The sequence below is a fragment of the Monodelphis domestica genome, chromosome 8 (genome assembly GCF_027887165.1).
Source record: "Monodelphis domestica isolate mMonDom1 chromosome 8, mMonDom1.pri, whole genome shotgun sequence".
Taxonomy (NCBI): Eukaryota; Metazoa; Chordata; class Mammalia; order Didelphimorphia; family Didelphidae; genus Monodelphis; species Monodelphis domestica.
Window position 1 is genome coordinate 122,798,766 of NC_077234.1, and position 13,422 is coordinate 122,812,187.

Below are 13,422 nucleotides of genomic sequence, written 5' to 3' on the forward strand. Positions count from 1 at the left end.
TTCGTAAAAAATGGTATTCATTTTTCAAAAGGTTAGCAAGAAAATTACAATAAACATGTCCTCATTGTTTTAACCTAATTTTAACTATCCTGCCGTGGCACATCATGCTACAACAGTCACATTAAAAAAAAAGTTATGATACATGACACAATAGAGACAGATTTATAATAACCTCAGTTGAAAGTCTGAGATCATGGCAAGAGATTGGCTGTCACAATGACACTGTAAATATGCTTATACAAATCTGTAGGTTTTGGCCCCTGCCAGAGCAGTGTCTTTACTGGATCGCTGCCCAGGACAATTCAGAGAGAGCGTGCATTTAAAATTTGAATGAACAGACAACACTAGGTATTGTATTAAATAAACACAGAACTGGGTCTGGTTAACTCAACTGGCTAGCTCACCACACTGATTATGTTAAGGTCATAGGTTTGATCTCCATGGAGGTCAGTTAGCTTTTTGTTGGTTCCATGGTAACAGATTGCACCCCTCAGTCTACCTAGGTGGTTTACAAATCTATAAATCAAAAAGAGAAGGCTGAGTAAGAAAGACAAAGTGATTTAAACCACATATACTTATGACAGAGACATCAAAAAGAGTATATTATTACCTAAGGCATATGATTACATCAATGTAGATCTGGAAGGCACCTTAGAGACCATCTAGTCTGACTTCCTTATTTTACAAATGAGGAAACTAAAATCTAATAAAGTTAAGTTACTTTTCCAAGACGAAATTAATCATTAGAGACAGGATACTTTTAAATCTTAATCATTTTGATTGTTAACCTGAGACAACACAAAGATAAAATACTCAGATTTTAGTAGTTAGAATATGTATACACTAATATGCACATTAACCACCTAATGTATCATATTACATTTCTGGATCTTTTGGCATTTTAAAATAAATTTTACTTTTCCTCTGAATACATCAATAGAATTTCTTAATATTTGTTTTCTGATAGTTAGATAGAAGGCAGGAAATATATAGGTTGTACATATAACATCAGATATTATATATTTCCATGTTTATAATGCTATGAAAGAATATACATATTGCTTGCATTAGAGAAAAATTCATGGAATAAATGAAGTAAAGAATGTTTCAATTTGCATTCAGATTCCATTCCTTCTATGGCAGTGAATATCTTTTCTTTGTCATGAGTCTCTAGAAGTTTTCCTGGATCTTTGCCTTGTTGATAATAGTTAAGTCCTTTACAGTTGATCATCATCCATTATTGTGAGTGTGTACAATATTCTCCTGGTTCTACTCACTTCACTTTGCATCACTTCATGTGACTCTTTCCAGGATTATTTTTTGTGATCAGTTTGTTAGTCAATTCTTATGGCACAATAGTATTCCATTTCAAGCATATAGTACAATATATTCAGTCATTCTCCAGTTGATTGATATCAATTCAGTTTCCAGTTCTTAACCAAAACAAGAGTTGCTTTATTTTTTTTTTTTTGGACAATTAGATTCTTTTCCCTAAACTTTAATCTCCTTGGGATACAGAGTTAGTAGTGGTATTGCTGGGTGAAAGGGTGTGAATAGTTACATGACCCTTAGGGTATGGTTGCAGATTCCTTTCTAGAATGGTTGTATCAGTTTGCAGCTCCACCAACAGTTTATTAGTGTCTGGATTTTTTCCTTATCCTCTCCAACATTTATCATTTTTTTTTTGTCAGGTGAGCTAGACTCATGGGTATAAAATGGTACCTCATTTGTTTTAATTTGCATTTTTCTAATCAATAGTCATTTAGTATTTGAAGTATATTTTAAATGAGGAGATGAAGGCAGATGACAAAAAGAGATAAGATATTAGTTCTAAATTTATGAATGTAAGGATATGAGGGAGCAAGTTGCCAGTAAAGGAGGGTAAAATGACAAGGCAAATGAAGCTTCAAAGAAGAAACAGAAAGTAGCATGGTCAAACAAGAAGTTAAAAATTTGAGTGTATATTTTAAAAAACATATTAACTATAAAGGAAGTTTATGAATTTTTTAAGATTAAAAAATGCAACCTTAGCAGGAATTTTCCTTGAAGAAACATTGTTGAGGATGAAGCAAAAGAAAATGAGTGGATGATATCTCCACTTCTTTGTGGAAGTGGGGGAGGTGGTCTGTGGAAATGGTCCACTGCTTATTATATAATACTTTTTGATATTTAAGTTATTTTTGATAAAATTTTGTTTTTATTTCCTCTTTTTGTAGTTTTTCATTAAAATGGTACTATTTTTGCATCCTGCTTCTATTTGAAAGTAGATTATGTAAAACTATCAAAACTTATTTTTAAATAAAAATTTAATCAAAACATTGCTACTTGAAAGGTTTCAATAGTTTAAAAACCTTGAGTAAACAAATAATACAGAATGATTAAAAGAGAATGTTTCAAGTGAAATCTGACTACAAATTTCCTTTAAGAGTTGAGGAAATGCATAATTCTGATTTTTTCCCTTTTCATTTTTTAAGAAAAGTCAGACAACTTGTTTATAACTTGAAATTCTTAAGAAGATTTTCATGGCATTCAGGGTAACACTGCAAAAATATTCAAGGTTAGCAAGTACCTGCCAATTCAAGGATCTGTCTGTAACTTCTTTGTCAGAACTTTTATACTGTTAATGTGATAAAATTACTAAGGCACATCTGTCTCCATGCATTTGCTCCACAGGAAGCAGATGAATCAGCATCAAATATTTGGTTCCATCCATATAACCAGAAATGACTTTTTATGTCAGAATGATAAAAAATGTTTACTTTCTGTTTTCTGTTTAACCAAGGAGAGATGTAATACCTAATTGTTAGCTAATCCCAGGGAATTAAATGTATATCAACATGAAATTAACTGGGTTAAACTTATTACCTACAAAAAAAAATGACTTGGTGACCCAGCTGAAGTAAAAAATGCAGCTTGACAAATTGAAGGGAAAACATCTCTCTTGAATGAATACTCTAAATCCTTTTCATCTATCAGAATGTTCCAAATATAGTGCACTCAGAGAGAGAGAGGTAGGGAAAGAGTGCTATGTAACATTTAACTGTTGTGATATATAAAATTTCAGGGAGATGCTAGAAAAGGTGATTTCAAGTTGCTCTGGAATTTTTTTAAACATATATCTCGCTTTTGGCAACTTGTTGAGCCCCTGAAATGGTAGGGGACATAAGTGAATGTATAAAGGAATCTCTCTAGTGAGAAATCTTTCTCATGAAGCCCAATAGCTCCCCCCCCCAAAATCCTCAGCCTCCTCATCACCCTGCGTTTTCAACAGACTATAGAGATAAAGCAACATCAAATACTTAGTCGCATTAACAGAACTGATAGTAAATTTGTATCGTGAGGGTAAAAGATTCTTCTTTATTCCTTCTCAGATTTAGTACTTAATTAGAGCTCCATAGTCTAATGAAATACACACTGGGTTTGGACTTTTTAAAAACTAAGCTTAGATCCTGACTCTTCTCCTCAATAACTATGTGACTTAGGCATGCTATAAACTGCATTTCTGGGATTCCATTTTCTCTTTTATAAAATGAGGACATTTGACTAGATTAAGATCTTTTACAACTTTATATCTGTGAACCTATGATTATATTTTATTGCCTGAAATATTCTCCTTTACTCAATTACCCCCACTAGAAACTGTAACGATGCTGATATTTTTTCTCCCAATTATACTCAGCTAATATTATAATCACCTTTTGATTCTCTGTTCTTCATCTCCTAAATTCAATCGATCACAAACCCTATTCTTTATTCATTTGAAATAGCCATTGGATCTGCTTTTTGCTCCATTCTCATCTTCCCTTGGGCTTCCATCATATCTATATCACCTCAACAACTTTTTAGTGTCTTTCTACCTCTCTACCATATAAACTGTCCTGTATCCTAATAAAGTAAATTTTCCTAAAATAATAGTTTAATCATGTCAATTTACTTTCTTAAGAATTCTTTTTGGTGGGGAAGGAGAGGCAGTGGACAGCTGCATGGTGCTGAGGGATATAATGCTGGACCTGAAGTCAGGACGACATTTTCCAAATTCAAATCTGACCGAAGACATTTATTAGCTATGTGATCCTGAGGAAGTCATTTAAATCTGCTTGCCTCAATTTCCTCATCCATGAAATGAATAAGAAAATGAAATAGCAAACTATTATAATATCTTTGCCAAGAAAACTCCAACTGGGAAAAATTAATGTTTTATAACTACAGATATAATATTAAATATAGCATACATGGAATATATGTATAACTATATAATTATAAGATATATTTATTTATTTTCCCACTTGGGAAACATTATATATATGCATATATGTTTGTATGTATATATATAAAATTCCAAATGAGGGTCATAAAGAATTAGACATGATTGAAAAACTACTGAACAAAATATTCTCTCTTGCTTATGGTATCAGGTTGGAACATGTGCCTACCTTTTAAGGGTTTGCTTAAAGTGTCATTACCCTAATTAGTTAAACTTATTTCTCAATACTATGTTACATACATTCCCTAATTCAATCAGACCAGACTCATAACTTTTCAAATACGTTCCTATCTTTCTGTTTTGACTTCCGTTGCTTCCCCAAACTGACATACTTTCTTCATTCCTCTTAACTTAAAAGAATCTTAGTTATCCTTCATGGTGTAGCTCCAGACTTAGCCATCTAATAAAGCTTTATACATTACTCAGGTGCATTTTGGTTCTCATCTTTTTCTGTACCCTCTTGCACTTAGCATCGGAATTATTTAATTCACCACTTAATTATTCCATAAGCTGTTCGTGTCTTATTCTCGTAAGAGAGGATTCCAGTATTTCTATCTGTGTTATTCATACATACTTCATGAATATTTGTTGGCTGAATGATAAATGATAGAAAACCACAGTTTGTGATATCTGCTGCTGATGTCAACAGCACACTCTGGCTCTTTACGTCCTTTGCCTGATGTCCCTCAATTCTTTTAAGTCCCACCTAAAATTCCAACTTGTGTAAGAAGCCTGTTCTGTTCTTCCTTAATTCTAGTGCTTTTCCTCTGTTGATTATTTTCACTTTATCTTGGATATATTTTGTTTGGACCTAATTGTTTACATGTCTCCTCCACTAGGCTGTGAATGCCATGAGAGTAAGGACTGTTTCTTTTCTCTCTTTGTATCCCCAGTGAGTAAAAGTACCAGGCACAGAAAAGACTTAATAAATGCTTTTTTTTTTTGACTGACATGGAAAGATGTCATGAGATGCAGAAGTAGGTGAGTGGTACAGCTTCTTATTTTTTAACTTTATGGAGATCGTAGGATTATAAATTTAGAGCTAGATGAAACCTTAAAAGGTCAGAATCCAGCCTCACTTTATAGATGAGGAAACAGGTCAGTAGAGGTTATTACTTGATCAGGGTTACACAACTAGAAAGTATTTAAAGCAGGCTATAAAACTAGGTGTTCCTGACTCCACATCCAGATGTCCACCCATTAAACCATGCTGCCTCACAGATCAGTATGTGTATCCTCAGCTAATTGAAAAATTAACAGATGAATAAATGAGCTGTTTGGGTTAGGGTTATAGTGATGATGGGATAAGAAGGCAATAAGGAAGAAATATACATTTTTTCCTAATGAGGGAAACTTTTGTGAATGAAAATCCAAATCTACGTAATAGAAAAATAAATATTAGAGTTTCATTGTTTCTAGTGCTTGTGCAAGTGATAACGTTTACATGTAATTTAATATATTTTAAGTATTAAATTCTTCAACCTCACAATATTAAGCTATGAAAAATTTAGTTTCATTCATATATAGTGCTATCAACATTGAGAGGGAAATGAGAAAAAGACTTACAATTTTAATGTTAGGAAAGATTTTATAAATCAGATCTCACTTCCTGTTTTAAAGATAAAGGAACTGAGGACTAGGAAGTTGTGTTCCTATGATCACACAGATGGAAATTACAATTACAAAGGACTGAAATCAACCATAAAGATTTACTGATAAATTGTATTTTTACCAATGTACTTGCTGATGGCTAATACAAAAATTAATATAGCATTTCTACCCTGAAAGTATTGACACATAAAAGGAGAATACCAAAAATAACTTTGATTCAAATTATAATATGAACTTTAAAGATATACAAAAACTACTTTAGAGTAGTAGTAGTACATTTAGAGAATGAAGACATGAGTGCTGACTTGAGAGATGAGGGAAGTTTTATGGCAGAAATCGTGTTTCTAATCTTAATCTGACACTAACTAGTTTTGTTTCCTTAGACAAATCATTTAATTTCTTGGAGCTTTAGTTTATCTGTAAAATGGAATAGCTAAAGTAGACAACCTCTCAGCTTCATTTCAATTTAATGATTTTATTATTTTATAGATTAGAAAATCATCCTATAGATTGGTGATTAAAGACATGAGAAATGATGAAATCCCCAAGGGAAAAGATATTGAACAAAAAGGGATGAGGGCTTATGTCAAGACTTTGAAGGATTATTACATTTAAAGAGTGGGAGGAATGAGATGAATTTATGAAGGTGACCAAAAAGTATTTCTGAGAGTTAGGAGGAAAAACAACACAGACCCATATTAAAGAATCAAAGGAGATGAAAAAAAAAATCACAAAGGAGAAACTGTTTGACACTAGCAAATGTGACCAAGAAATCAGGAAGGACTGACAAAAGGTCAACAATTTTTTTTTAAGGAAAATCAGAGGTCACAGGAGTCCCTTAAAAAAAGTCTCTATTTTATTCATCAAAAAATGACATTTTTCTCACCAAACATAATTATTTTGCAAACGTAAAGCTCTGTTGTCCATGAAGGACTTTCCATGAATTGTTTTGTCTTTGTTTTTTAACACATTTACTTTTGGGGCATTATATTTCTTGGCAAACCAAATTGATCAGGTACCAATTACATTCCACCATCCTTTTACATTCTAACAGTCTAATCGGAGTTTTGATAACTTTAATTTTGAGTCCATTGAAAATTCAAGAGTCTTGTTATGAATATTGATTTTGTCAAACTCATTTGCTGCCTCTGACATGACAGATCAGAGCAGCTTAATTATTTGTCGTTCTCCATATTAAGAATATAGGGACTTACTCTCAAATGATTTGGCATGCTCCTAATCAATCAGTTTTGGATATCTCTCAGAAGACCATAATTATTTTAGGATATATGTTTGCACCTGAGGCAAAGAACACTTTTACATTTGATTACCTTTTTGCACATAATACACTACAGAATAGATCCCAGGTATTTTGCCACTTTGAATATAAGCCCTTATGAGTTATTACGTGTCCGACAATGGATAACTTATCTAACTTTTTATTTTGTATTTCACCTATTTCATGCCAGAGAAACAACAATTCACTCTAAAAAAAAAGAATCATCATTTTGCACTATTTGGTATTCTTTTAGTTAGTACTTAAGTGTGGTGATAAAATATTGAGTCATATATAATACATGCAAAAAAAAAAATAAAACATGGTTCATGTCCCAATCTGAAGCAGAAGAATAACAATTTATGAGCCAACATTCTATTAAATTTTTAACACATTTAAACATCTATAGACTTACTTCCTTATTAAAAATAATGGATGAGTTTGGGTTCCTAGAGTCATGGGAAAGGTATTGAATTGTGTTCTTTCTTATGTGGAAGAAATAGACAGAATTATCTTCCCCAGATGCCCTTCAGAGATCCAATTTCAGCAATTTTCCAGAGGTTGGCAGCTTCTAGTGAATCTTCTCATTGCCCTCACCTTAACAGCCTTTACGAAATCTGCTGTCATTGAACCTTGAACTTTTCTGACGTGTTTGTGTAACACATACACCCTCCCTTGATTAGCAATAACCCTACCAGAAATCATGCTGAGTCTGTCTTGCCATTTTACTGGAAATGACCCATAGTGAACTGTCAAAGCAGCTGCAACAGCTAGTTTTCTATCTCCTTTTTAAAAGCCTTTTGTCTTTGCTCCTGAAAGTGGAGGACTCCAGTCTCAGGGCAGTTTTCCTCTTCTTAATGGGCAGTTTTCTTTCATGTAGTGGGACCTAGTTATACCTAGATGATAATCCCTTTACCTACCTCTGTACCTAATAAGCATTTTGCTCAAAAACATGCTATTTTTTTTTTTGGTATAACCACATGTGTTTTATGAATAGCCATATTATTTTTTCATTGTTTCCCACCATGATACACTGATATTAGGTTGTGAATGCTGCCCTAAAAATTAGTATATAAGAAACCTCTTATGCCAGGCTCACTGGAAATGCCTTCCATCTTGGTACCTATTAGGACTGGTAGAATTCTTGCTTACACTTGATTGGTCTTTATTGCTATCTGATACAAACCTTCAAAACCCAGATTGGTATCCAATGTCTTATTGCTGTTGCTGTTCAATCAGTCATATCCAACCCTTTGGGACTCTAAAAAACAGCACTTTCCTTTGGGTTTTCTTGGCAAGGACACTAGATTGGTTTGCCATTCTGTTCACCGGTAGCTCCTTTTATCATGCAGAGGTTACATGACTTATGCAGGGCCACACATGTAGGATGTGTGTCTGAAGATGTATTTGAACTAGGATTCTATCTCTAGATCCAGTGTTCTTAAGCACAGAGCCATTGCACCCCCCAAAAAATATATTACTCTATACATTTACTTCTGATCACGAATGTATTCCATGAATGTGATGATCTTATTTAAAGCAAAATATTATCCTTGAAAATAGAAGTTCAAATAAGCCCCAGACTCTAATTTGCTCTTTATTTCCTTGACTTCACGTGATTCTTGTCCTAGGTGATTCAGTGGAAACAATGCTATATCTGAAAGTTGTGAACCTGAGTTTAGATACTGGTTCTGGAATTATTACTATTCCTGTGAAAGATGGAGTAACCCGGGATATTGACCCTCAGTTTTCTCACTTATAAAATGCTTAGTCTTTGATGACCTCCAATAAACCTTCCAGCTTTCTTCTATGATTTTTTGGGTTTTATTTCATACTCAATATTATATAATTTTTTTATTTTGATAGAATTCATGCAACTAGGTTTAGATCAACACCTCACACCCTACACCAAGATAAATTCAAAATGGATGAATGACTTGAACATAAAGAAGGAAACTATAAGTAAATTAGGCAAACACAGAATAGTATACATGTCAGACCTTTGGGAAGGGAAAGATTTTAAAACCAAGCAAGACTTAGAAAGAGTCACAAAATGTAAAATAAATAATTTTGACTACATCAAATTAAAAAGATTTTGTACAAACAAAACCAATGTAACTAAAATCAGAAGGGAAGCAACAAATTGGAAAATGATCTTCATAAAAACCTCTGACAAAGGATTAATTACTCAAATTTACAAAGAGCTAAATCAATTGTACAAAAATCAAGCCATTCTCCAATCAATAAATGGGCAAAGGACATGAATAGGCAGTTTGCAGATAAAGAAATCAAAACTATTAATAAGCACATGAAAAAGTGCTCTAAATCTCTTATAATCAGAGAGATGCAAATCAAAACAACTCTGAGGTATCTATCACTTCACACCTAGCATATTGGCTAACATGACAGCAGAGGAAAGTAGTGAATGCTGGAGGGGATGTGGCAAAGTAGGGACATTAATTCATTATTGGTGGAGTTGTGAATTGATCCGACTATTCTGGAGGGCAATTTGGAACTATGCCCAAAGGGAGATAAAAGACTTTCTGCCCTTTGATCCAGCCATAAGCAGTGCTGGGTTTGTACACCAAAGAGATAATAAGGAAAAAGACTAGTACAAGAATATTCATAGCAGCACTCTTTGTGGTGGCCAAAAATTGGAAAATGAGGGGATGCCCATCCATTGAGAAATGGCTGAACAAATTGTGGTATATTTTGGTGATGGAATACTATTGTGCTAAGAGGAATAATAAAGTGGAGGAATTCCATGGAGACTGGAATAACCTCCAGGAAGTGATGCAGAGCGAGAGGAGCAGAACCAGGAAAACATTGTACACAGAGACTGATACACTGTGGTACAATCGACCGTAATGGACTTTTCCATTAGAGACAATGCAATGTCCCTGAACAATATACAGGGATCTAGGAGAATAACACTATCCACAAGCAGAGGACAAACTGTGGGAGTAAAAACACCGAGGAAAAGCAACTGCTTGACTACAGGGGTTGAGGGGACATGTCTGAGGAGAGACTCTAAATGAACACTCTAATGCAATTACCAACAACATGGAAATGGGTTTGAATCAAGAACACATGTGATACCCAGTGGAATCGTGCGTCGGCTAGGGCAGAGGTGGGGCGGGAGAAAAGAAAATTATCTTTGTCTCCAATGAATAATGTTTGGAAATGCTCAAATTAAAAAAAAAAAGAATTCATGCAACTTTGACTGGAAATTTTATTTTTATAATTCTATACTTGGCACATTGTTGAATACTTTTTGTGAAGGTCTGATTTTCTCACCTTCATTACCCTTGCTCATGTATGACAAAAATTCTGAATACTTGGGAATGAAAGTTTATAGGCTGAAAATGAATGATGTTCTTTTGGACATATTTTTAGGCTGAGATTTTTTTCCCTCCTGCCTTTGGTATCACTTTCCTTAGACATATTCTTATTCTTTGTATAATGATCACTCAATATCTTCATATGTATTTGTTCATTAGGGAAGATTTCATGAATATTTATTTAATTCAATTCAGCAGATGTTTTTGCTCTCTTTAAGGATATGCTCTCCTTTGCTGCTTTCATAAAGGATATTTCTACTTACTATGTGCCTATATCTAAGTGGTTGATTATCTCATTATACTCTGGCCTGGTCAGACCATATCTAATTATTAAGTTCAATTCTGGGTACCATCTTTACTGATAAGTTATGGAATATCCAGAGGAAGTTAGTCAATATAAGGAAAGGGACTTCTATGGTTTCCATTCAAATTCAGATTGACAGAACTGCATTTACTCAGCTTGCAAAAAATAAATATACATGAAGGAATTTTTTTTCTTGCTTAGCCTAGAAGGCCAAATTACTAGCAAAGGGCAGAAATTTGCAAGAAGCAGATTCTGGCTCAGTGTGTTTTAGAAAAAGAAGTATTACTTTCTCTAAAATAAAATGGGCTTCTTTGGGAAGTTGTCCTTTACAAAATATTTTCAAATAAAGAGTAGAATACCATTTGTTATATAAGTTCTAGTGCAATAGTTTCAAATGAAATTTAAAATGGGAGCCACTGTAATATTTATTGGGAAAGGAAATGGGGAATTGGACAACAGGGATAATGGGAGGCTTGTATGGAGTATGAAGGAGTTTAAGGGGAGAGAAGGAATATTGCTAGGTGAAGCAAAGGAGATAGATGCCCCCTGCTGAGAGGAAGCAGCAGGGGTATGATAAGGACTGTTTGTCCTAGAATGACTGAACTGAAGTTCAGCTCCCTCTATGACCAAAAAAGATAGTTCACTTATCTGACTGTGAATTCAAATAATATAGAGTTTAATAACCATTTGGGATTGGAGTTTTTTTCCTCAACTTCAGAGTTGAGGCCAGGCCCCGAGGCTGGCGGAGGGTTCTCCCACTCCCGTCTACTCTATATCAGTCCTGCTTTGTCTAATTCAGAATCTTAGCAATAGACAGAAAGCAAACAAGAACAGTTCTCACCTTCAGAATCATGTGTCTTTGGGCTGAACCAAGAAGAGCATGCCACTCCAGACTGGGCTGAATGGGCTCCTCCCTCCTCCAACACCAGGAAGGAACTCCTCCCCCCCCCCCAGGCAGGAAATGCTAGTCACAAGACCCAACTGCCACTCCCAAATGCCCCTTCCCCAACTAACTGTCAGTCTAGTTTCCTTTACACACCACTAAACCACATGATTCACATATTACCTTAGAAATCTATTTCATTATTTTTTCCTAATTAAAATTTAATCTGGTTCAGGTTTCCCTGGGGAAGGCTGTGTATTTGACATTTCTGTTCTAGAGGGTGTGAACTTTAGATTACTCCACCCTACAAAAATCAGGAAATTATGAAATTTACTCCACCCTACTTAGTCTAACAAAATCAGGAATGTCTACACGCATACTTAAGGATTAAGTATTTAGGAGGATGGCCTATGACGGATATGTGCTAGCAAATGACTAATCAGAAACAACTGACAGACCACTGGGATGTCCTGTCAAGCCTAAGATATCATTGGCACATGTGAGATACAGGAAAGTGTTGTAAAATTCTCTTATATTGTGCGTCACTTTCTGTCTCCAGCTCTTTTTGATGGTGGAGAGGTGGCTGGCAGCAGCTTGCTGAGCCTGTCAGCATCTTGGTGTGGTGGCTGCTATTGTCTGGATTTAGCAGTGAGTTTTCCTTGATACCATCCTGGAGGAAACCTAGTAACCTAGTTCAGGTGAGGCTCTTCTCTGAGATCTCTCGGAGTTTAGGCTGACTTTTCTCTCCTTTACCTTCAAAACACTAAACACTATCCTCTTAGAGAAAGCCTCTAATCTTCAAGGACCTTATGGCAGAGGACTTTGAACTCATCTGGCACAGGCCAGGCAGGAGAAATTCTATACTTTTGCCTCTCTCTTCTCCTTGATTTCTTCCCTATATATTGATTAAACCAACATATATTTCCAAATTGACTTGGGTATTTTATTTGGGATATCCCCTGGTGACCAAAAATAAAATTTAAATTAGGTCACAACCCTAAATTATCTTTCCAAGGGGATAGGACATCTCTGTCAAGGATGGTCAAATACTCTGTCAAGAACAAGGTGGTGTTGTTCAGACATTCAGTTTTGTTCACTTTTTTGTGACCTTGTAAAGCATGGTATTCATTGGGTTTTCTTGGAAAAGATACTAGAATGGTTTGCCATTTCCTTCTTTAGTAGATTAAGGTAAATGGAGGTTAAATGTCTTGCCCAAAGTTAAACAACCAATAAGTATCTAAGACTAGATTTGAAATGAAGTCTAATACTATACCTGCCCAATGTAAAAACAGAGTGCTTTATTTTAAACCTGTGGAACTTTTTTCAGTCAGAGATTTTGTAATACAAATTTTGATCATGTATCTCTACTCCAGATAGAACTGAGCCATCTTTGATTTATTTATTTTAAAATCATTTTTATCTATTTGAACAAATCTCACTTTATACTAGGTAGGATAGTGAACAACTAATCCCAATTATTGGGGGAGGTTAATTCTGATGTATTGCTTAAGCTCAGGAATTCTGAACTGCAGTAGTACTAAAAATAATTATGTGTCTACACTAAATGTGACACTTAATATACTGAGACAAGTTGCCTATGGAGTGAATCTTGACAGGAAAGCTGAAATTGAGTTTTCTCCTGAATATAAGTCCAGAGGTTTTTCTACTACTTCACTCAGTTCTTTATTTGGCAACCAGTAAAATATCATCTGCAAACAGACACATTTAGAGGACCCTGTCATC

General features: G+C 34.6%; 1 protein-coding gene across 1 annotated transcript in view; it reads right to left on the reverse strand.

The window, feature by feature from the left end:
• The window catches only part of KLHL1 (kelch like family member 1), a 588,984-nt gene that overhangs the window by 384,891 nt on the left and 190,671 nt on the right, over positions 1–13,422 (reverse strand). The gene's annotated exons all lie outside the window — the stretch shown is intronic.